This window comes from Sus scrofa, chromosome 14 (assembly GCF_054392235.1).
Source record: "Sus scrofa isolate SSC_HxYL_T2T_F1_AM1 chromosome 14, Sscrofa_HxYL_maternal_Yorkshire_Landrace_v2.0, whole genome shotgun sequence".
Lineage (NCBI taxonomy): Eukaryota > Metazoa > Chordata > Mammalia > Artiodactyla > Suidae > Sus > Sus scrofa.
In genome coordinates this window covers 34,605,707-34,629,643 of record NC_139396.1, presented here as the reverse complement: position 1 = coordinate 34,629,643, position 23,937 = coordinate 34,605,707, and the positions used below count along the sequence as shown (strand labels likewise).

Genomic DNA, 23,937 nt, shown 5'->3' with positions numbered 1-23,937 from the left:
CATTTGCAGTTCTTAAAAGGATACCAAGCAGTTTCCTACAGCTGGCCTCACTTCCTTCTCCCAGTAGCCTTGTAAAGTGGGCACTGTTACACCCAAGAGAAAATTGAGACTGGGTTGGAGAGGTTCAATAACAACTGAAGATCTACCCTCAGGTCTTAGCACGCCAGTCTCCCGGTTCTAAGGCACCATGACACTCTGAGCATTCTCATTACACACACCTCGGCTGTGGGAGGAGAGTGAGAGCTCCAGTCAGGGTGCCTGCCCTTGAATCCTGGTTCCCAACCTGTGTGACCTTCGGAAATCCACTCCACCTCTCTGAGCCTCCCTTCCCCATCTATAAACAGGAATGATGTTAGTACCTACCTATAGAGAGCTGTGAGATACATGGATTGTATATAAAAGTGCTTAGCACAGTGTCTGAAACAGGATACTCTGTCAATAACTATGAGCCACTCTTGCTGCTATTACTGCATTTACTTTATGGGTGCATCTGTATACACATACTCGCACACAGGCTCCCAGCCAGGCTCTCTGGAGATCTCTCTTTCCCCTTGTGCTACTGTCATTTATAAGTGGCCCTGACTGAGGGGTTGCTGAATTCTGTATGCCTTCTTTATGTTTCTTCAGAAGCCCCTGTGCCCCAACCCCCTAAATCCCACCTCCAGTTCACTGCCTTCCGTCTCCCACCCCTTCTCCAAGGTCTCCATGGAAAGAAGGGCAGGGTACAACAACGAAGTAACAGGAACATCCTGCAGCCAATGAGATGCCGACAGCACCAAGAAGCAGCTCTTCCTGGAGCAACGGAAGGGATAGGAATCGATTACTCACATGCTAGGCTATACCTTGTATTCTGAACCCACCAGAGAGATGAAGGCTGCTCGGTCCAGGTCTGGGAGGTATAAAAGGAATGTTTTCTTAGTCTGTTTTATCTTGAACTTGGTACGTAAGGCCAACCATCCTCCTGACAGACTGCCCCTTCCAATCGCCCCTTCGCCACAGGTGGACAAGGCCTGCAGTAAAGCCCTCTGCCCGCTTCTGTGAGAGCTGGCCATTGGCAGCTGCCAGTCCCTCCATCCAGCACTCCCCTGACCCAGCAGCAGGCACCTTACAGCAGAACCTGGGCCTGCACAGAAAGCAAAAACCTATGAATTAAAGAAGAAGCAACATGGACACTGCTGGGTGTTAAATACCGTAATGATAGAAGGATGCACTCAAGATCACACCACACCCACAAAGCCTCAATTCTGCCAGCACCCTTTCCAAAAATGTGAAATGAATAAGCGCTGTGGCTCAGAGCTATAGAATTCAGGCACAGTTCCGTGGCAGACCACTTCTCTGTCTGGAGGTGGAGCTCCGTATAGCTGCTCTCAGCACACTCTCTGCATAATCCTCACTGGAGTTACCAGTGAGTAACTCCTAACGAGTGGTGTGTCCCCATTTTCAAGATGCAGAGCCTGAGGCTTAGAGAAATTGGGTGACTTCCCCAGGAGCCTGTTTCTTGTTGGAAGGGGCCTTGGAGAGCTGCCTGTCCAGTGCCCACACTTCCCGAGACGCAAAAATCTGGACCTTATGTTAGCAAGACCCCCAGATTCCAAGCTCAGTCCCCCATCTTCTCAGGAGAACATCGTGCTCCTCATTCACCTGGTCTTTATCAAAAAGCATTTTTACTATCAGCAGTTTGTTGATATCATGTCAAGCTCTCCCGGGAGACCAAAGCACATCCCAAAATTGTTTCCTAAAAGGACGGCTTTATTTTTTTTTTTTCTCTTCTTCAAACAAACCAATTTAAAGCTGCACAAAACCTGCCCTACTTAGAGCTTCTGCAAAAGGTTCAGCTTTTGCACATGGTAAATCAAGTTCAGCATTACTTGGGGACTCATCACCCCAAGTAGCTAATGAAGACAATCCATCAGAGCTGTGGCCATTCCTGCCCAAGGAAATAGCAAAAAAAACAGCCGGGGGTCGGGTGGGGGAGCCACCAGGAATTAAATGGGGAAACAGATGATATTTAATTATATAAATATTCTCAGCAATGCTCTGAGGAATGGAATTATTGGCTTGCTGGGCAGCCCCTCACTGAATCAGGCGGCAGAGGAAATTTATACCACAGAATTCATGTTTTCATTAGGATTCACACAGCCTGTGTTTAGAGAGTAGGTGTCTGGAAGCTTGATGATATTTCACGTTCATAATCTGATGCCGTAATATGATGGCGTGGAAAAGAGAAGGGAGGCGCCTCCCTTACTCATTTGATATTTACATTTTATGAGTGTTATTATTTGACATAATTGCATACAAAGAATTAGCAATGTTAATTAATGCTGCACTAATGCAGTCATAATTACTTCCATTTATTCCAGACCGTAAGTGAATTTATGAATTTATTTATTTGGAATTCAAGTGACTTCTTGGATTCACATCTTTAACAACTAAAATATTTGCCCATCCCCTCTAACTAACCCTGCACAGGAAAAAGAAGGTCTAGAATTGTGGCTAAAAACGACCTTCTCTGGCTGAATTCATGAAGTAAGAAAACAAAGCCATTTTAAGGATTAGCCATTGATTCGCCCCACTATATTTCAAGTCACCCATTGGGTTTGTTTGATACAATTTGTATTCCATTTCCACTGTAACAAAGCTGAATTAAGTGGCCCAAAAAAGAATTTCAAATGGACTACTTTGCACATTTTCAATTGACAAAAGTGCAAAGAATGAAAAGAAAAGCAGTTGATTCCAGTGCCCTGCTCAGCATTACAGTGACTAGTGTTAAAGGGTTTTAAAAGATTTCAAGTCATATAGGTTTCTTTACGGGGAAAACCAAGGGTAACTTTGTAAGCAATTTCTGCCAAATTTAACACTGAAATGCCTCTTAAGAATTAATATTCCGGAGTTCCTATCATGGCTCAGCAGTTAACAAACCTGACTAGTATCCATGAGGACACAGGTTCAATCCTTGGCCTTGCTCAGTGGGTTAAGGATCCAGCATTGCTGCGGATGTGATGTAGGCTGGTAGCTACAGCTCTGATTCGACTCCTAGCTTGGGAACTTCCATATGCCATGGGTGCAGTCCTAAAAAGAAAAAAAAAAAAAAAAAGGAATTAATATCCCCAAATTAGGAATGTATCTCCTAAAAAAAATTAAAGTATTTAGAGGCAGTTTTCTATCTGTATACCTCTTCCTAAAATACAGTCCACACATCATTTAAATCCAAACAGCATGTTCACAAGACTTTTTCTGGAAAGAAGATTTTTAAGAGAGAATTCCAATCAAATTCTGCTTCACAAGAGGCAGCCTCTTTCCCCACCACACACACATACACACACATCTACTTACTAGAAAGCTTTGACAGAGATGTTACCCTGGAACACATGTCAATAAGTTGAAGAAAAGGCAGTTCTTTCACTGTATTCTCTATTGAGTGAGAACAGTGCTTCTATGCATTTTTTAAAAGAAAAAACTCAGTAGGCTCTAGAAATGAGTTGTGTACAGTCCATCCCCATACACCCCAGAACAGAGGGTTTGGAGACCGTTCCCTGATTCTGGCATCTGAGACCTAGAAAGGATGTGGAGGTCATTGATTCCACTTGACCCCATGCCAGCCTGAAACTGTCTCTGACCCTGGAGTCATAGCAGGAGGGAAAGGACTAAAGAGCTGACCTTGTCCTCCAACGCCCCTTTCCTGCAGGGAGCATGTTCCATGTGGGACTGACAGACTCCCCTGCCCGCAGGGCTGGGATTGTGCACACATTTCTATCTCCAGCTCAAAGCTTCCCTTGAGTTTCTCATCCCTGTGGGCTGACTACTCAGTCCACAGCCCTGGCTCAGCATCCTCACCCCTCACGGACATCGGAAACTTCCCAGGTCTGCCCCTCCACCCAAACCTCCACCCAGCCCAGCAGCCATCCTTCCTTATCAACACCACCACCCTCCTTTCCCTGGCTCAGGCTACCAACCAGGGGATGTCCTTGACGCCTCCTTTGGGTCTCAACCCCACAACCAATCTATTAGAAAATCCTGTCAGCTATACCTTCACGATAAATCCAGGATCTAACCAGTACTCACCCAGCTGCCCAAGCCACCATCACCTCTCACCAGGTTCACTGTCCTAGTCTCCCAGCTGGATACTTGATACCACCTCTGCCATCTCCAGCTCAGTAAATTCTCAATACAATAGCCAGGGTGGTATTTGAAGCCATTAAGTCACATTGTGTCACTCCTCTGATCAAATCCTCCAGCAAGTTCCTATCTCAGAGTAGAAGGCAAAATCCTTACAACAGCCTTTGATCGCCTATATAATCCAGCCCCCACCCGACTCCTTGTACCTCTTCTCAAACTCATATCCCATGATTCTTCCTTTCCCTCATTCTCTCCAGCCACACTGGCCTTCTGACAGTTCCCTGAACACAGCAGGCACAATCCTGCCACAGGACCTTTGCACTGACCATATCTATGACTCAAACGAGTTTCCTCCACATACCCACATGACAATCTCCCCTATTACCTCTAGTCTTTGCTGAAATGCTTCATCTTTTCATCTGGCCATCCTATTTAAGACTGTATTACCACCCCATCGCACCACAGTCCCACCCTTACAGTTTGAGGTTTTCCTTGTTTTAATACCTTTTAACATAATATATAATTTACCTAATATTTATAGTCTGCTGCTCCCCTCTGCAACTGAATATAAAATCCATGATGGCAGAATTTTTTATCTTTTGTTCCCTGCTGGATCCCCAGTACCTACAACAGTACCTGGGACATAGTAGACACTTGATAAATGTCAGTTCAATGAATGAATGAGTTTTGATAGACATCGTGTTACCAAACCATAACTGTATCTCTCCCTCCTCCCTCTCCTCTTCTCTTTCTCCCTCCCTCTCACAAGCACACTTGTAGAGCCCTGAGGCAGGCATCCTGTCCTTGTCATCCCCCAGCACCAAGTACTGAGGCCTTGCTTTCCTTTCCACACCTCCCTTCCTTGAGGGCAGGGGAAGGGTCCCACACCTTCAGCTTCCCCTGCACTTCCTTAACCACAGAGCAGATTCACCACAAATTTTGTCAAATTCATTTGAAATGTTCCAGGCAGATAAATATTTTGGAGTAGAGAAAAGAAATCTATTTTATATTTCAAACCAAATGTACATCAACTGATAAGTGGATAAACAAAATGTGGTCCATTGGAGCTCCCGCTGTGGCTTAGTGGGTTAAGAACCTGGCTAGTATTCAGGAGGATGTGGGTTCTATCCCTGACCTCACTCAGTGGGTTAAAGACCCCGTGTTGCTGTGAGCTATGGTAAAGTTCGCAGAAAGGGCTCAGATCCAGCGTTCCCGTGGCTATGGCATAGACTGGCAGCTGCAGCTCCGATTCAACCCCTAGCCTGAGAACTTCCATATGCCGTGGGTGCAGTCCTAAAAAGACAAAAGAAAAAAAAAAACAGGGTCCATTCACACAAAGGAATATTATTCAGCAATAAAAAGGAGTGAAGTACTAATATATGCTACAACATGGACAAGCCCTGAAAATTTGTGCTAAGTGAAAGAAGCTAAAAGACCACATATTATATCATTTCATTTATATGAAATGTCCACAGCAAACAAATCCATAGAAGCAGAAAGTGGGCTGGAGATTGCCTAGGGCTGGAGGTCTGCCAGGAAATGAGGAATGACTGGTACAGGGTTTCTTTTGGGGGTGATGAAAATGTTCTAAAATTACTGTGGTGATGGTTGCACAACCATATGACTATACTGAAAACCACTGCACTGTACACTTTAAATAGGTGAATTGTATGGTATATGAATTATATCTCAATAAAGCTGTTATTAAGAGGGAGGGAGGGAGAGAGAAAGAAAGACTTAACCAATTGCAATGTATGAACCCTTCTTCAGATCCTGATTTGAACAAAGTACAAGTGAGGGAAATCTGACACTGACTCCAATGGTTGATAATATTAGAGAATTACTATTAAATTTTTTAAGTTAAAAAAAGCCTACTCTGTAAGAACTTTTACCTAGCCTTACAATTAAGTGGGAACTTCATGTGATACCTCACAGGCTCCTCATAACCTGGCCCTGCCTCTCTCTGCAGCCATCTCTCATCACCCCTCTCCCAAGCCCACCTTATCAGGCCTGCCCCCAAACCTTATTTCTGCTTCAGCGAGCTTTTTAAACATTCCTTGAAAGTGTCATGCTATCTTAATTTCTTGAACCAACTGAGATATCGGCTAGACAAACCAATGATTATATATAAAAAGATGAAGGCCCCCATTAGCAGCAGAACTGGAACTAGAGCCAGGATTCCTTAATCCCAGTACAATTCCACTGCCATCTCTGCTTACATATAGATTCACATATTCACAGAAATATTATCTTGATCTTTACTACCATGAAGTTCCTCAAAATATGTCATCACTTTGGAAATCATTTGAAGTCGTTTATTTTCAGATATAGACAACATGACATTATAAGATGAATACGTTAAAAAAATGAGTAAGACAGATTTGCGTTTAAATCTCAACTCTACAACTTATTCACCATGTGACCTTGTGAAAGGCACTGAACATCCTCAGCCTGTTTCCTCATGATAACACGGAGATAAAGAATGGAGATAACAGGAGTAAAAAAAATAGCACATTTCCAAGCACACAGTGGGCACTCAATAAATGATAGATGGCGTCATTACTAATTCCTTTGTTACTTTCCCCTATAATATATTGGGGGAAATGTAAAAATCCATTTTAAACTAATACATAAAGAATCTTCTAATTTATAAGGAACTAAGTTTATTGACAGAGAAAATGAAGAAAATAAGCACAACTGCATTACTGGAAAATTCCACTCCATTACCAACTGCTGAACAGAAATGTAGCAGCAGTTACAGTTTCCACAGTGGGGGCACTGGAGAAAGATTAGACTTGTCTTATTGGAAATTATTTCCCAGAGACTATCTAACTGTGTTTCTATGCGGAAAAAAAATACTAATGGGGTATCCTTTTTCACTTATTTTAAATTATTTTTTATTTTGAAAATTTTCAAACCTACAGAAATGCTGAAACAATAGTACACTAAATAGTCATACACTCCTCACCCAGATTCATCAGCTATTAACTTCCTGGCAAACCTCCTTTCCTCCCTCACCCTACCGGCCCCACCTCTCTGAATCTCTCTGTCTCTATCATTCTCTCTGTTTGTCTTTCTGTCTGTCTGTCTCTCTCTCTCTCTCTCTCTCTATATATATATATATATATATAGAGAGAGAGAGAGAGATACATATATATGTGTGTATACATATATATATATGTATCTTTCTTGATCTCTCTCTATATCTCTGTCTCTGTCCCTCTGATATGAATCTATACATGTTTCTTTTGCGAAACTATCCAAAACTAGGCTTAAGACATCATGAAATATCATCCTATTTACTTCAACGGGCATCCTTCAAGAACAAAGACATTCTCCCATCTAACCACATCCTTTTAAAAAGTGAATCTTAACTCGCTATCATCATCCAGCATAAAGTTCATACTCAAATTTACCCAATTGTCTCAAAAATGTCCATGATAGCTATTTTGCTTGTTTTTATCCAGAATCCAACCAAGTTTCATTCATTGCAACTGGCAATTATTTCTCTTTAGTCTTCCTAATCTGAAACAGCCCAGGCACTTCCCTTTGCCCTTCATGACATTAAATCATTAAAGGGGTCCAGGCCAACCTTGGGGAAGTTGTGTACCCCCTACCACCACATCAGGGCTCTCACTCCTCCTGATGTCAAGCCTGACCACCTGCTTAAGGTGCTGACAACCTATCTTTCCACTTCAAAGGCACTTGGTTCTCCGAAGTAGTCTGTGGAGGACATGGGAACATTCTGTTCTTCAACATCAACAACCCTTCTTCCCAAAGTGTTAGCATCCATCCTGAGCCAATGATGACATGGGTGACACAAAATGATGATTTTTTAAAATTCCATAATTCCTTCTATATTTGTTATCTAACCTTCCTAAGCAGAGCATCTCCTTACTCCCACCCTCCTGCTCCTCTCTCATCACTGCCAACTCAAGGGGGTTTTTTAAATTTTAATGTTGTGTAATCTATGATCATCAAAAAAATTTTTGGTACTCCGATGGTCCCAACTCTGGCCCCTGAGAGTCCCTTTCAGCTGGTCCCTTATCATGACCTCAGTAGTCTTTCAGCACTTCCTTGCTTCTAACACAACCAAAGAGCTCAGGCTCACAATCTCTGCAGTGGTTTCTTTTAATGGAATATGGATTTTAGAAACCAAGATCTGGACGTTAGAGGTGCTCATGACTACTAGTATGACATGACTTCTAAGTTCTTTCAGTAGCTACAGCCATGTGTATGTGTGTGTGTGTGTGTGTGTGTGTGTGTGTGTGTGTGTGTGTGTGTGTGTGTGTGTGTGTGTGTGTCTCTGTCTGTCTGTCTAACATGAATTCCTACTGATATTTTCAACTCAAATCCAAAACCAGGACACCCTTCCTTATATTCCCCCTTTTCCATATTTGCGTCCCTCCCTCACCTGCAGTAGAAATTCCGGTTTCCAGCAATATATTTACTCTCTCCTCAATAGACAAATAGTAGCTTTAGAATTTCATCACCAGTATCCCTACCAACAGAAGTCTTTTTGTCATTAAATTATATCTAGTGAGGGTATAATTCTTTAAATATAGGATTCTTTAGCAAGCTGATAATTTAAAAAAAATCTTTTTAGAAATTAGCTTTTGCATTAAATTTTACAGTACCTGTGATATTTAAATAGGTAATGGTAAGCTTTTGTGAGTCAATGTTACAGAGCTTTTAAAGACCATGGTTCCAATCTCCAGTGAAACAACAGATTACTATTTCCAAGAAAAAAATAAAAATCCTTTTCAATACATAAGTAGTCAAGATGACCTTCAAACAATTAATGTCTGACCCATGCTTTAACAACCTTTCACAAGAAATAAGTGAAACTTCTATTTAAAATGGAAGTTCATTCTTCCTATAAAACACAAATGCAGCATTGAGGTTTACATCTTATTGAAGCAGATTTTGGTACCTAGTACTTTTAATTGGTGGTCACATCAATTGTGACCTTGAGTAAGACAGCTTACTCCTCTGCAAAGCTGGAAAGCAGGTGTCCCCACCCATACAGATTTAATTAGTGAGTGGGTTCTAACCATTTCTCATTTCTCAAGAATATCAGGTCTTATGCCTCCTTGCATTCTACTTTGGACAAACAAAACCTATAATATATGTTGAGGGTCCCAGACTATTATTTTCTCTCCTCTATGACTATCTCTGAAAGTACAGATTCCTTAACCCCAAACCGCAGTAGTTCTGATTTAAACTTTGACTACAGGGCACTGACTACCCACATACACCATTGCTGTGTTCCTCCTGTACTATGTTAAACATTATTTTCCATTAGTAATATCAACGCAAAGCATCCTAAAATCTCGATCCTAAATAAGACGAATATTGGATTGCAACTGACAGTACAAGATTCAAAAACCAATTTCATGTCCTTCCTCGAATTTTTTCTAAGTCTGTTCCGCTTGCTTATTCCAGAAGCACATTTAGTAACAACAACACCACAGTCTCCATTACAGAAAATCAGCCAGTGCATTTAGCGTGCTTCTCTGGCAGACAAGATCCTCACTGATGCTACTGGCTGCTATCACTCTGGGAAGTGACCAACATCAAAACCCTAACTTTCAGCCAAAAAAAAAAAAAAAAAAACCATCACTAAATGTCTACCCAACTGTATGTCTTGTGCCTTAAAAATGGAAAGAGACTGAAGGCTGAAGCAGAAGAAAGATACTGGTGTATATTCTCCAAGGGTAAAGAAGACTAAATGTGAGGGAGTGAAGGCTGATTGGGTAAACGAAGAGGGGAAAGCCTGAATGAGCTATTAGGAGGGAAATGAAGGTGGAAGATGGGGTGAAAAGAATCATTTCACTGGAAGAAAGATCTGTCTTCTTTCCTCATCTCATGGCTCATTGGTGTTTCCGTCCCAGACAACAGTCCAGTCATGCCACCTTCTCAGGCTTTTTTCTCCAGTCCTGAATAAAATGTTAAGCTCTTTTTTTTCAATTGTGGTAAAATATTTATAACACAAAATGCATCATCTAAACTACTTTTAAGTGTGCAGTACAGTGGCCATTAACTACATTCACACTGTCGTGCAGCCATCACCACCAGAACTTTCTCATCTTTACAAAAGGAAACTCTGTACCCAATGAACAATAATGCTCATTCCTCCCTCCTCCCAGCCCCTGGCAACCCCCACTCTACTTTCTGTCTCTGTGAATTTGACTCCTCTGGGTACTCATTATAAAATAGAATCATCCAGAATTTAGCCTTCTGTGACTGGCTTAGGTCACTCAGCCTAATGTCCTTAAGGTTCATCAATGTTATAGCCTGGGTCAGAATTTCCTTCCTTTTAGATATAGGTGGCCAACAAGCACGTGAAAACATGCTCAACATCCCTGATTATTAGAGAAATGCAAATCAAAACTACCATGAGATACCACCTCACACCAGTCAGAATGGCCATCATTAATAAATCCACAAATAACAAGTGCTGGAGGGTTGTGAAGAAAAGGGAACCCTCCTGCCCTGTTGATGGGAATGTAAGCTGGTACAGCCACTATGGAGAACAGTAGGGAGGTACCTTAGAAATCTATACATAGAACTACCATATGACCCAGCAATTCCAAAAAAAAAAAAAAAAGAATTTCCTTCCTTTTTAAGACTGAATAATATTCCATCGTATGTACAGACCACATTTTGTTTATCTGTTCCTCTGTCAAGGACACCCGGGTGTTTCCACCTTTGGCTGCAGTGAATAATGCTGCTATGAACAGGGGTGTCAGGCTCCTCCACTCATTTCTAACACCCTCCTTTAGCATGTACAGACAGCATGTGCTCTTTATGAATTTTTAAGACACTTCTGTACTCAGCAAGAGATCCACAGAGTCTGAAAAACTGAAGAGAAATATTTGTTTTGATGACTCCTCAATCCACTCAGATATCCAGTCACTGATTTAGCTGATGTTTCTAAATATCCAGTCTAGGATAAGTCTGCCCTAGAATTCTTTACAGCCTCGTGATTCAAATCCAGTGACTCATCTTCCTGACAAGATGAGGAATTGGGCAAAAAGAAAGTGACACACACTAGTTCTTGGTCTTAAAAATACCTCTTTATTACACCTCCCTTCTGAGTCATAAAAACAAACTCCTTCTCCAATAGATTTTACATCTGACATATTTATACTTTTATGATTCAATCCAATTTTATTTTTTATTTCCATATACATATGAATGCATATATGCTTACGTGTGTGTATGTATCTATATAACATTTTATACCCCTATTTATTTACACAGAGTTCTATTCTTCTTCTATCCTTTTCAAGCTGAAGCCCAATGTGCTGAATTTCTGAGGGGATTTTGTACTTCAATACACAAAAAAGAATGCTCACAATTTAACTGCACATAATAAAATTGCCAGTGCGGTTAAGAGAGCCATGTTTCAGAGTGGAAGGATGTACATATGAAAATAAAGAACTATGATAGAAGCACCCTCATTTTTCTTTAAATAAAGCATAGTTTCACAATAAATTGGTCATAAGAAACTGAGGAAATAAGGATCAAGGGATGGGACAGCAGTGCTGTGCCGTTGGGTAACACATTTTAAGTCAGATAAAAAGGCCAGGTAACCTTTTAAATGACCTCACCCCTGACTTCAGGGCTTCTCATCAAGTGGCACGTGCAGAAAAACTAAGATTGATATAATCATCTTCCCTGTGGAACGAGCTCATCACTGCCTTCTCCAAGGACTGTAAGCTCTGTCCAAACTTGTGTCCCAATCTAATTCTTCCTTGTGCTAGAATATTCTCCACCCTCAACCTCTTCCTGTCAAAATCCTTTCCATCCACTAAGCCTCCGCCCTGAGGCCCTTCCTGACACCCCTACAGGCAGGCCTGCAGGATTCCTCCCACCTCTAATCTTCCCCTGGCCCCCAATGGGGACAGAGGGCACGTGATGACTTGCAGCCACGTCTTGTCCCCTAGCCCTCCAAAGACACAGGCGAATACCCAGCCAAGGCTCCCTGCCGTCACCTAACCAGCACAGTCAGGGTCAGGCATCTGCATGAACCTGTCTGTTGCACACCTCACCTGTCTACGAAATGAAGAGCTCTCAGTCTGTGCTACCCACTCGGTGGATTCGTGGGACAGCTGAAATGATGCTCTCTAGAGACGCAACTGACAGTGTAGTGCAGCGACGACAGGGTGCTGGCACTAAAGAGAAGAGAGTTGTGTTTTTCAAACCCTATAAGCTTTTTATGCAGTGGCTTCAGAGTAGAGGAGAGAATAGGCTGGCTTTTTTGATATAAGTCAAATTACCAAGCCAGACACAAACACAAACTCACAGATATCCGTCAATCAAACTAGTCCATAATTGATATGTGAGGCTGTTTGTTGTTGTTGTTGTTTGTTTCTGGAGACTTGAGGTCATATATTAACACATTAATTGAAATTTTGGTCATAATTAACATGTATTAAGCTGTTGATTACATGGTTGCATTTTGAAATTTTTAATTGGTTTGTTTCAATTGATAAAAGGTAATTTGGGGATGATGTTTAGAATTCTGTATTTAATTATCATTGAATAGATAATTAATATAGTGTAGCAACAGTAAACAATGACTATGGTAATTATCACTGAAGTGCACATATTTGTACAAATATGACAGACTGATTTTCTCTCGAAAGTTGCTTTGGTCTTTGCTCTGAGCTGGTTGCACTGTTTCACTTCCTTCACAGATGTAATTAGCAACATCTCTGACTGTGTCATCCACTTGCTTGAATTTGAAAAGAGCTTTGAGAAGCCTAAGGACAGAGGACATCCTAAAAGCCGCATCAGGCACCATTTTCCCCTATTCACAGATTACTTGCTCAGAAAGCTTTTCTGCACTTCAGCTGGCTCTCAACATTCCCACAGTATCAAATTGAACTTTTTTTATTAAAGCATTCCTGTATCATTAGGGTGTTCTTTTCCCCAGCTCAGCAGAGTAATCAGAGTCTAAGAGTGGGAAAGCCTCCCGTAGTGGTTTAACTACATTCAGTAGCAAAACATAGCACTTACCAATGGGCTAAGTAAATTGACAGATGAAGGTGGCAAACAACTCAGTGTGTTTTTTTAAACTGCTCTCCTCACCAAAAAAAAAAATATATATATATATATCCCGACTCATGAAAAACAATCTGAATACTATGGGCTTGGAGTTCCCGTCGTGGCACAGTGGTTAACAAATCCGACTAGGAACCATGAGGTTGCGGGTTCGATCCCTGGCCTTGCTCAGTGGGTTAAGGATCCGGTGTTGCCGTTAGCTGTGGTGTAAGTCACAGAGGCGGCTCGGGTCCCTCGCTGCTGTGGCTGTGGCGTAGTCTGGTGGCTACAGCTCTGATTAGACTCCTAGCCTGGGAACCTCCATATGCCATGGGAATTGGCCCTAGAAAAGGCAAAAAGACAAAAAAAAAAAAAAAGGAATACTGTGGGCTCAGTTTTAACATCCTACCTATCTATCCATCAACAAAATTGCTGTTACAGACTGAGGTCTCCTTCGAGAGGCCGGCCTATCACCTTCACCCACTGGGTTCTAGAAATAGCTGGTACGTCCCAGGAATGTGGTAGCCTGGGGCTCCCCCATCTCATGAGCACTAAAGAGGCTGGTCCTGTATCTTTCAAAGGGCAGCCAGATGCTACCAGAGACCCTGCACTGAGCTTGCCCCTGGGGACCATCTCTCTGCCCTCCTTTCTCCCCTCTCTTAGCACAGGGTGGGAACCTAAAGGCGGCTGCGGTGGAAGAAACGAATGATTCCATTAACTGGTACCCACCAGCGTTCAATCATCATCTTCCTCAGGGCAGAGGAGGGTGGCCTGCCCTCTCCCTGACCAAAGCACCTCAGGCTGCACACAACACACGTTTTAGGGACCCCCCTCACCCGGGACTCACTGCTTCTACAACATAAAAATAAAACAAATGAGCATGCATGAGTAAACTCTTAAGAAATTTTGAGATTGGGGGGAAGGGAACATGATTGGCCAGAATGAAGAGTGAACCATGGCAAATACTGGGGGCAGTGGGGAGCGGGGATGAGAGGAAGGGAGTCCATAATTCTTTCTTAATTTTCATGAAAAGGAGTTAAATCTAGAGATCAATAATATCATCTGAAAATCAAGAAGACAAAACAAAAATATGGCTATCTGATACCATTCCACGATGCATTCCAATTTAGATTTTAGAGCTAGAATATACTTTTTAATATTTCCCAAACTTCTCTAAAAATATAAAATAGCTTATCCAAATAATTATCTTGCACATATGAACAAACCCAGTTTAACAGAGGAGCATTTTGCCAGCCTTAAGTGATGCAAGCTGCACAAATGTGATTTCACTTGTGTCTCAAAACAGTCCTGCAAAGGAAGGAGAACAGGTGTTGTGATTCCATTACAGAGATGTGGAAAGTGAGGCCGAGTGATCTGTCAGTAGCCACACACCCAAGATTGATGATCCCACCCCCAGTACTTTTTAGAGAATTCCTTTTCCCATGACACAAAGATATCGCAACCCCCATGCTAAAAACTGAATGGCCTCCCCAAATTCACACGTAGAAGCCCTAGTCCCCGTGTGATGGCGTTAGTTGGTAAGGTGTTTGGGAAGCAATTAGGTTTAGATGAGGTCATGGGGGTGGGTGCCCAGGATGGGAGAAGTGTCTTCACCAGAAGAGGAGACCAGAGTTCACACTCTGCTCCGTGTGAGGAGACAGTGAAAAGGCAGCCGTCTGCAAACCAGAAGAGGACCCTCACCAAAAACCAGACCATACCAGCACCCTGACCTTGGACTTCCCAACCTCCAGACCTCCAGTCTGTCGTTTAAGCCTCCCAGCCTATGTTAGTTTTTTATGGCAGCTCAAGCCGACTGGAACAACGTGTCTGTGACTCAGTGAATGAAGCCAAACAACATGCTCTAAGGTGGTGATTCCCAAATTTCTATCATTTCACTACCACCTCCATAATTTCTTCCAGCTGTAATATTATTTACATAACGTCTTTTATGTAAACCACGTTTGAGATGTATATGCATTTAACTTCCAAAGAGAACTCTATACCACCACCAGAAACGGAAAGCCAGTCCCGCTGAGCACAAACAGAGGGCAGCTACATCACAAACACAACATCATTAAAATGTTGGCTTACCCAAGGTGTTTGAGCCTTCCTCTCTTTTCATTAAAAGGGGGGGGGGGGATTAGAGGGTTTAGAGAGGTGGTGATGGAGCAGCGAAGGTGAGACCTCCTTCCATGAAGCAGAGGGACCAAAAGAGACCTGGGGTCTAGGAGGGCAGGCGGGACTGAATGTGGTGTCAACAAGCTACCCTGACGAACGCACTCAGGGATCCCCATTCCTCACTGCCTAAGTCCCCTCTCTCTGAGACCCACTCTCATGTTTCTCCTTTCTCCACCTAGAACTCATTACTTTTTAAATACATAAATTCCTACTCTTAATTTTTAAAGCAACATTTTTCACTTCTGAATAGAAACAAACTCTTCAGCCCTGACCCTCCAAATTAAAATGGGGTGAGTTTCACTAGGGGGTAAGTTTTCACTTCCTTTTTCATGGACCCGAAGCCACTTCATTTAAGGAGGCTCATCCCATCCCTTGTCCTCAGAAATAAATCTGTAACTTTGATTCTAAAAAGACTTCCTCTTTCAAGCCTCATGGGAAAAAATAGAATGAGCTGCAAACTAAAAAGATTTATTTCTCTCCACTTCCACCCTGGATCTTGGCTTCCCTGGGGTTAGATCTGATGTCACCCTAGGGTCACTCACACAGCCCTCCCTGGCAGCTTCTATCACAGTGTCTGCAGTGACAGTCACTTTGCAATGTGGCAGAACTGACAGGTAATGGTAGCAACACTTCAGGTAATGGGGAAACTTACTCCCTTTTCCAATCCCTCCAAAGCTATTTTTCATCTATTTGGAGCTGAGCAACGTGGACAGGCACTGGGGACAACTGCTGGGGTCAGGAATCTCTTCTCTGCCCCTCTGGCTCCTGGGGGTCGGGGGACAGAAAATTCCCAAGAGTAGCAATCCAGAGAGACAGGGCCCTGTTCATTTTATCTTCCTTCCTCTGCACACAGTGATGCTGAGTGAGTGAGCAGATCCCCCAGGCAGCACTGGCTTCCTTGCACTGAGCCTGTACCTGCCTGACACCTGAGGGCCCTTCCTGTCAAGGTCCTTTCAGCATCGGTGGCCACACTGTTCCTTTTGCCAGGGTCAGTGCAGTTCCAGGAATCAAGGTGAGGCAGCTGTCCAGGACGGCCCCCAGCAGCCCCTGGTTCTCATGCCTCCTGCAGCACCCTGCCCCCTGCCGCCACCCCCTGCCCTTGCATCACAGTTGGTCTGTGCAAAACAATGGCATCCTGCAGAAACAATGGGATGTCACTTCCAAGACCAGGTCACTAAAGACACTGAGACTTACTTCTGTCTCGTTCAGTCACTTGCTGGATGATGAGCCACTGGCTCTGTGGGCAGCCAGCTGCCATGCTGGGAGGACACTCGGGAAGGCAATGGTGAGGCCCAAGTGAGGAGGTCCTCCTGCCCAGCCAGGTGCTCCAGTCTGCAGACCCCCAGCTCTCTGTGACCAGTCTCTTCTCTGGGATCCCAGTCACATTTCCAACTCTTTATGGAACATTTGTTTGTGGATGGACTGCTGTTCCCTCAAGCCCAGCACATGCTAAGCTGTGCGTGCCCTCTCTTGCAAACCAGCCTTTTTCTGCACCTCCACCTCCACCTCTTTGTCTGGCCTGCCCCCACCTTTCTGCCCCCATTCCTCAGAGCCTCTCCCACTTGCCCCATGTCCAGGCAACCCCCAGGCATGCCTCCCCTCTTGTCCCATCCTCTCCATTCTCACTGCCACCGCCCCTCATATGCACTGGATGAGGGCCACTATGCCTCTCTGCTGGCAACCTACTCAGCTAGCTTCCCAACCTCCAGAAACCACCCTTCACATATCTGTGTGTGGCTTTTTAAAGAATAGTCTAAGGGCTCCAAGGTTCTACTTTAAAACTGTCAATGGTTCCTTTTGGCTGGCAGAATCACAAACCTTACAGCAGGACCTGTGAGGCTCTCCAAGATAAAACCCACCCATCCTTCCAGCCTGTACCCCCTCCATCTACCCTATGCCACAGCCCAGGGGACCTGGCACAATGCAGTCATCTGAGGACCTGTCACAGATCAGGGCCATGCCTGAGTTTCTGATCTCCTTGGTCTGGAATGGGAACCAGGCCACAGTAATTTTTTACAATAAATTTAACGAAATAGAATTCACATACTATACAACTGATCCACTTAAAGTACACAGTTCAATGTGATTTTTGGGGGGGGTTTTGTTTGTTTGTTTGCTTTTTGTTTTTTGACAGGAAAGTAGGATTTATTGGTGAGTGTTAAGGAAGGGACAACCGCCAAGGCCCTCATGAGTACAGAGCCTGCCATTTGTCCCGGAGGCCACAATTAGAGATGTATGTGACCCTACAGCCATCCGGGATAAGCTGGTTTTCTGCCACCATGTTTTCAAATTCATCTGCATTGAACTTAGTAAATCTCCACTTCTTGGAGATGTGGATCTTCTGGCAGCCAAGGAACTTGAACTTGGCCCTGTGCAGTGCCTCAACCACACGCTCCTTGTTCTGCAGCTTGGTGTGGATGGACATTATGATTTGGCCAATGTGGACCCAGGCCACCGGTGCCCTGGGGCTTTCCAAAGGCACCACACATACCTGTCTGGAGCCTGGACTGGGGACAGCATGCCAGTCATGAATGTCCACTGAAAAGGGGTGTCTCCAAGGTCCCTTAGGGCAACCTATACAGGCAACAGGCTGCATACACTACCGAGGAGGCTGCTATTTGCAGCAATTGCACCCAGGGCCCCGACGGGGAAAAGAGCACAGTCAGCTTAATCGACTGCAAACACAGTTCAATGTTTTTTAGTATATCCACAGAGTTGTGCAACCATCACCATATTCAATTTTAGGACGTTTTCATGACCCCAAAAAGAACTTGCATATCCATTAGTAATCACTCCCCATCTTTCCCCAGCTCCCTCCTCATCCTAGGAGCATCTGATCTACTTTCTATACTACTTTCTATAATATCAAACAGTAGTAATTTTTTTACATACATATGTATTCTTTTCCAGATTATTTTTCATTACAGGTCATTACAAGATATTGAATATAGTTCCCTGTGCCATACAGTAGATTCTTGTTTATATATTTTATATATAGTAAAGTGTATCTGTCAATCCCAAACTCCTAATTTATCCCTGGCCCTTCTTTCCCCTCTAGTAACCAAAAATTTGTTTTCTTTTTATTTTCTTCCTCTTTCTTTCTTTTTTTGGTCTTTTTAGGGCTGCATCTGCGGCATATAGAAGTTCCCAGGCTAGGGGTCAAACTGGAGCTGGAGCTGCCAGCCTACACCATAGCCACAGCAACGCCAGATCCAAGCCATGTCTGCGACCTACACCACAGCTCACAGCAATGCTAGATCCTTGACCCGCTGAGCAAGGCCAGGGATAGAACTCGCATCCTCATGGATACTAGTCAGGTTTGTTACCCCTGAGCCACAACAGCAGAAACTCCCATAAATTTGTTTTCTATGTCTGTCTAGTTCTGTTTGTAATTAAGTTCATTTGTATCACTTTGTTTAGATTCCACGAAGAAGTGACATCATATGGTATTTGGCTTTCTCCATCCCACGTTCAGGCAGCAGTCATTCTTACTACTGCTTCTCCGGTGACGCAAAAGCACAGCCAAGATGGGAACCTCTGGACAAACCAAACCTCTCACCAGTTTATGTGTTTCACTCTGCTTGAGATGTTTTCCTTCCATTTCTCTATTTTAAATTCCCCCCGCCCCCGCACTTCTAACACAACCTCCTCCATTAAAACGTCACTGATTCCCCCTCTTCCTCAATTTACTTTTGCATCGCCAGAACAGCTGAGTAGCATAGCAAACCTCGGTTCTTCCTCTCCTGCCTCACTATTCTTGGCTCTGCTAGAGCTACGTGGCCAAAGCGTTCTCTTCATCTAGACCACATGTTTGAGAACTGCAGGAACCATTTCTAATCCACCTCTGAATCCCATAGCACGGTGTCTTGCACTGGGTAGTTACTTAAAACACATAATCCAAATAAATAAAAATATGGTCTGTCTACAAATGTTCTCCACTGTTTCAAGATTTCATATTGGGAGTTGCCGCTGTGGTGTAGCCGTTGAAGGATCCAAGCTGCAACTGCAGCTCGGATTCAGTCCCTGGCCTGGGAACTTCCGTATGCCGCGAATGAGGCCAAAAAATAAAAATTTCAAATGGAAGGACATGCTCTCCCTTCTCCCACCACACTAAATCTTTCCCTTTAATTACAGTAATAATGAAACAATGGTGTTTGTGTGTGTGTGTGTGTGATTCTTTTTGTACTTTTTAAAGTATTGGTGATTTACAATGTTGTGCCAATTTCTGCTCTACAGCAAAGTGACCCAGCATACATATATACATACTTTTTCTCATATCATATTTTAACCCAAGAGATTGGACACAGTTCCCTGTACTGTTACAGCAGGGCCTCATTGCCCATCCATTCTAAACATAATAGTTTGCATCTACTAACCCAAACTCCTTGTCCATCCCCCTCCCTCCCACCCCGAGTGTGTGTAATTTTTAAATCTGCATCACGGTAAGTAGGGACAGTGATAATAAACACATCCAGTTTTTAATCTACCATCATGAGGCACTACTCGTTAAAACATTTCAGGGAAACCACACGCAAAGCACTCTGTCTTAAATAAAAGATTTTGAAAACGAACAGGCCACGTGTTCACATCATCACAATGTATAAACGACGAGTACAGCAAGGGCACTGGCCCTGCAGATTGGGTGATCATAGGCATGCATCTTCAGAGGATGCGTGTGCATAGAACGTGGCAGTATGAAATGCATTATGCAGGAAACAAGCAAAACAAAAAATCAAGACAGTGCATTCTTCAGCTAAAACACTAGCTGACTCAATAATCTAAACGCTGCCTTAAAATGGATTAAATACACTTGAAAATCACACAGGGCAATTTCACAGAGAACCTTATCCAACCCAAATGTCTTATTTCATCCTTGATCAGTTGGCCTTTCTTTTCCAAGGAGATCTTTTTCGCGTTAACTATTTTGTGTGTATTGTTTGCTTTGATAAGGAGAAGCCCCCTTCAGTGTGGAAAAGGGGGCTCGGACTGGACCTTTCTTCCCACACACTGTCTGCCCTGCCTCTGTCACTGGAGTTTTGACTCAGCTCCGTCAGTGAAAAATTAGACTTCATTTCAGTATGCTAATCGCAATCTCTCCAAAACAATGTAATCAAGGCCTCATGTGCACCTATAATTTCATCCTTGACATAAGCCTGACAGCTATTTATTGTCTGAAAGGGAAAGGGGGAGGGTGGAGGGGACGTCTATATGCCCCCCTCCCCCAAAACAAACCCAGCAGCTTTATGTTTGAAGGCAGAGTCTTTGCAAAGTCCAAACAAATGGCAATAATCATGGGGTTTTCATATGTCTTGTCTTAAGCAATCAAGGCAGAGGGTTAACAGAGAAGCACATTCAGATGCGCCAACTCCCAAAGTGCCCACCTCTGATGAGCCAGCTGTGAGCCGCAATTGTCACATTATAATTTAGGCAAAGGGGGAAAAAAAAGGCATCAGAATACACACTGGATCAACATAATTATTCACAGCAGGATGCTGCAGAATTAATTTAGCCAATCAGAATTATACTTGGGGGTTGGGCACATTGCAGAGATGAAGGAGAGAAAGCAGGGCAGGGGAGGCGGGGGATGAGTGGAGAGGGGGAGGGGAGTGCTGTTTTCAACACCTTACTAATATTTGGATGATCCGATCTGGAATATATTTTGAATACACGTAAGAGCAACGTTGTTTCTTTTTCCATTATGTACAAACACCTATTCAGCACTCAGGCACGCCAGTCACTAGTCAGAACATCCTTACGATGAGCTGATTTACCATGTGAGCGGATTTAATCCTCCTGACCGTGAGGTAGGTACTATTATTGCCCTCCTTTCACACAAGGAAGCTTAGACAGGTTAAAAAGCTTGCCGAGGCCACACAGCTAGTGAGAGAGTCAGAAACAGAATCCCGGCAGACTGGCTCCAGAGGCTACATATTCACCAGCACAGTTTAAAGGGTCTTGCCCCTAAACAAATTGATCAGCAATCAGAAGGCACACCATGGTTGGTGAGGGCCCTGAAAGCAGAACACTGGCAGCCCCAATTCCTGCAAGCTGACTTTCCTGGAGACGGTGGCCATCTGGCCCGCCTAAATCGGGCACAGTACTTTAGGACTGCCAACCTCCCAGTCCAGATAATGTCATCGCCCAACTCTCCAAAGTGGGGAGAACAGAGGTCAGTCCGCAGCCCCATGGGGCTGTCTGGGGTTTGCAACAGAACAGCCACAGCCAGGGGGGTGGCAGCTTGGCCACCCTGTCCTGACGCAGTTTTCCTAGAGAAAGGAAGCAGCCAGGACTCCAGAAAATCGATGGCAAAAGGGAAAGCGGGCTGCTCCAAGAATAAGAGCTAAATGCCTGACAACATGCAAACACAGGAAAAGGGCTGAAGAAGTCAATGGTCACCCTGAAACAACTTCCTGCCTGGGTCTGTATCTGCAGGTTTGCAATGACATGAAATGGTGCTCGCCTTTCCTGCCGGCACAGGGACGTTTAAGTGAAAGGCGCCGTCTTCCTCCACTACTTGGCATTCTGTCATGAGGGCAGATAGCAGTGGAGCCAAGAGGAGCCTTGATTTCTTTGTAAAAGTTAGACTTCAGCTGGCATTCACGGCTTCGGGTAATGGGGGAAATGACAGGGAGTGGCCCAGGGTTTTATGTGTGGCAATAATGTTTGATCTATGCCATTGTCAATGAGAACTGTGATTTAATCCATAAGGATATAGAGCCTTGTGATGAAAGGGGAATAACGACAAATCCTGATTAACAATCACTGCTACACTAAAGCAGGTTTCCATAGTAACAGGGCCGAAATTATACAACAAACTGTGATGCCATACCAGGCAAATTACTCCATGAAGGGGCCCTTTTCTGAAAGCATTTGGCTTTCTGTGTTCCCTTAAAATTAAGATGCAGGCATCTTACTTTCAACTTGTATTAGCTTTCCTCTCTTTTTTTTTAAACACTCCCTCTTCAGTTGGACTCCAATAATATGAGGGATATATATGTACGCACAGGAGATGCAGCAAAAAAAAAAAAAAAAAATTAGGCACATGTCAGCCCCTCTCTCCCCTGAAAGGATGGGACAAAACAAAATGATAGCAAAAGGAATCTTCCTTTCATGTCATTTTTTTTTTTATTAAAATAATGCTTAGTTCCTCAATTTGGGGCGGAGGGAGTTTAAGCATGTCCCAGTACAAAATTCACCTTTCCCTCCAAATAACCAAGTTCTCTGAATTTGCAGGAGAGAGGAGCAAAATAAAAGGGCAGAGCTAGGGTCCGGAAAGGGAAGGTATTTCCTTTGTTCCCAATGATGTTTAATTTTCGATTAAGAAAGGTAAGAACAGAGACTTTAAATAATGCTGCTTCCCCCCACCTACTCACAATAATTTCAAAAACTGTGATAGCAAAATTCACAGTGGTCCATATCGCTTTAAGACTTCTGGCTATTACTGCCACTGACTTTGGCGGTGAACCTCCATAAAACAGATCGTATCAAACTGCCGAGGAAAAAGCTACCGCATTAAAACATCATGCTCAATATCCTCTTTCGACTGCAGAGGAATAAAAAACGGAGACATTAAAAAATAAACAGAGAAATCATCATCCTAAACATCCTCTTAAAAGGGGTGAAAGGCTGAAACAGGGTTAAGGAAATGTAAACACTACAGAAACCTAACAGTCCTCCTGCCGAAGCAGCAGCGGAAACAGAGCTTCACCTTCTTCAGAAATGCTGCCACTCTAGAAGAAAACACATTTTCCTCGCGATGTAGCCAAGGGTCTCATTTTTAAATCACTGAAGGGCAGTGTGGCCTCGCGGACAGAACCTGGATTTAGGAGCAGAAGCTGGGTACCAGCTCTATCACTCGCCAGCTGGGAGCCTTGGTCAAGTCACTTGGCCCTCAGGTCATGGTTTCCTCATCAATAAAATGGAACCAACAACGTCGACCTTGCTTAGCTCAAGAAGTTTCTGAGATAACTAGTAAACGCTGCATGTAAATACATCCTGAAAATCATCAGAGTGTCTACTGTTAAATAACTGCTAAATGTTGTGATTCGATTATTCAACACCTATTGAGTGTGTACCACACATCGCGCACAACACAACCAGGAGAATCCTTCCAGCACACCATTTTCATCTGGTGAAGAAAAAAAACAAAACAACAAAAAACGCTGCCAAATTTGTCTCGAGAAAATTCAATCACTTTAAGTTTACACCAGATCAAGACAGGCAAACAATTTTTTAATTTTTTTTTAACTTATAAAGCAGGCACGTGCCAAGACGTGACTCCTTTCCCCGTCCCCATCTATTCGTAAACCTTGAAGAGGTGCTGACCACTTTGAAATCATGGTACAAACTATGTGCCTGGCACAAGTGAGAAGATCAGGGTGTTATTCCACGAGAGCCTAGCTCGAAGCTTCCTGAGTATTCTCTGAGGTGCTTTTTTTGCTGCTGCCGTTTCCAAGCCTGCACTTGTTTGCATCTGCGGGAAGGGCCAGGGCACAGACATGTGATGTCTAGGCCTATGTGAGTGTCACTGCATGCCTCTGTGTGTGGATTCTCCTTTGCGTACACAGCCCTTTCCGCAGCCAGACTCCCTGG

General features: G+C 43.6%; 1 protein-coding gene and 1 non-coding gene across 31 annotated transcripts in view; both read right to left on the bottom strand.

The window, feature by feature from the left end:
* Positions 1-23,937, bottom strand: part of MSRA (methionine sulfoxide reductase A) — a 383,609-nt gene that overhangs the window by 270,426 nt on the left and 89,246 nt on the right. The window lies entirely within an intron of this gene.
* Positions 17,892-18,026, bottom strand: LOC146396484 (small nucleolar RNA SNORA70). The gene has a single exon (XR_014828602.1). It is a non-coding gene; the product is annotated as a small nucleolar RNA SNORA70 (small nucleolar RNA).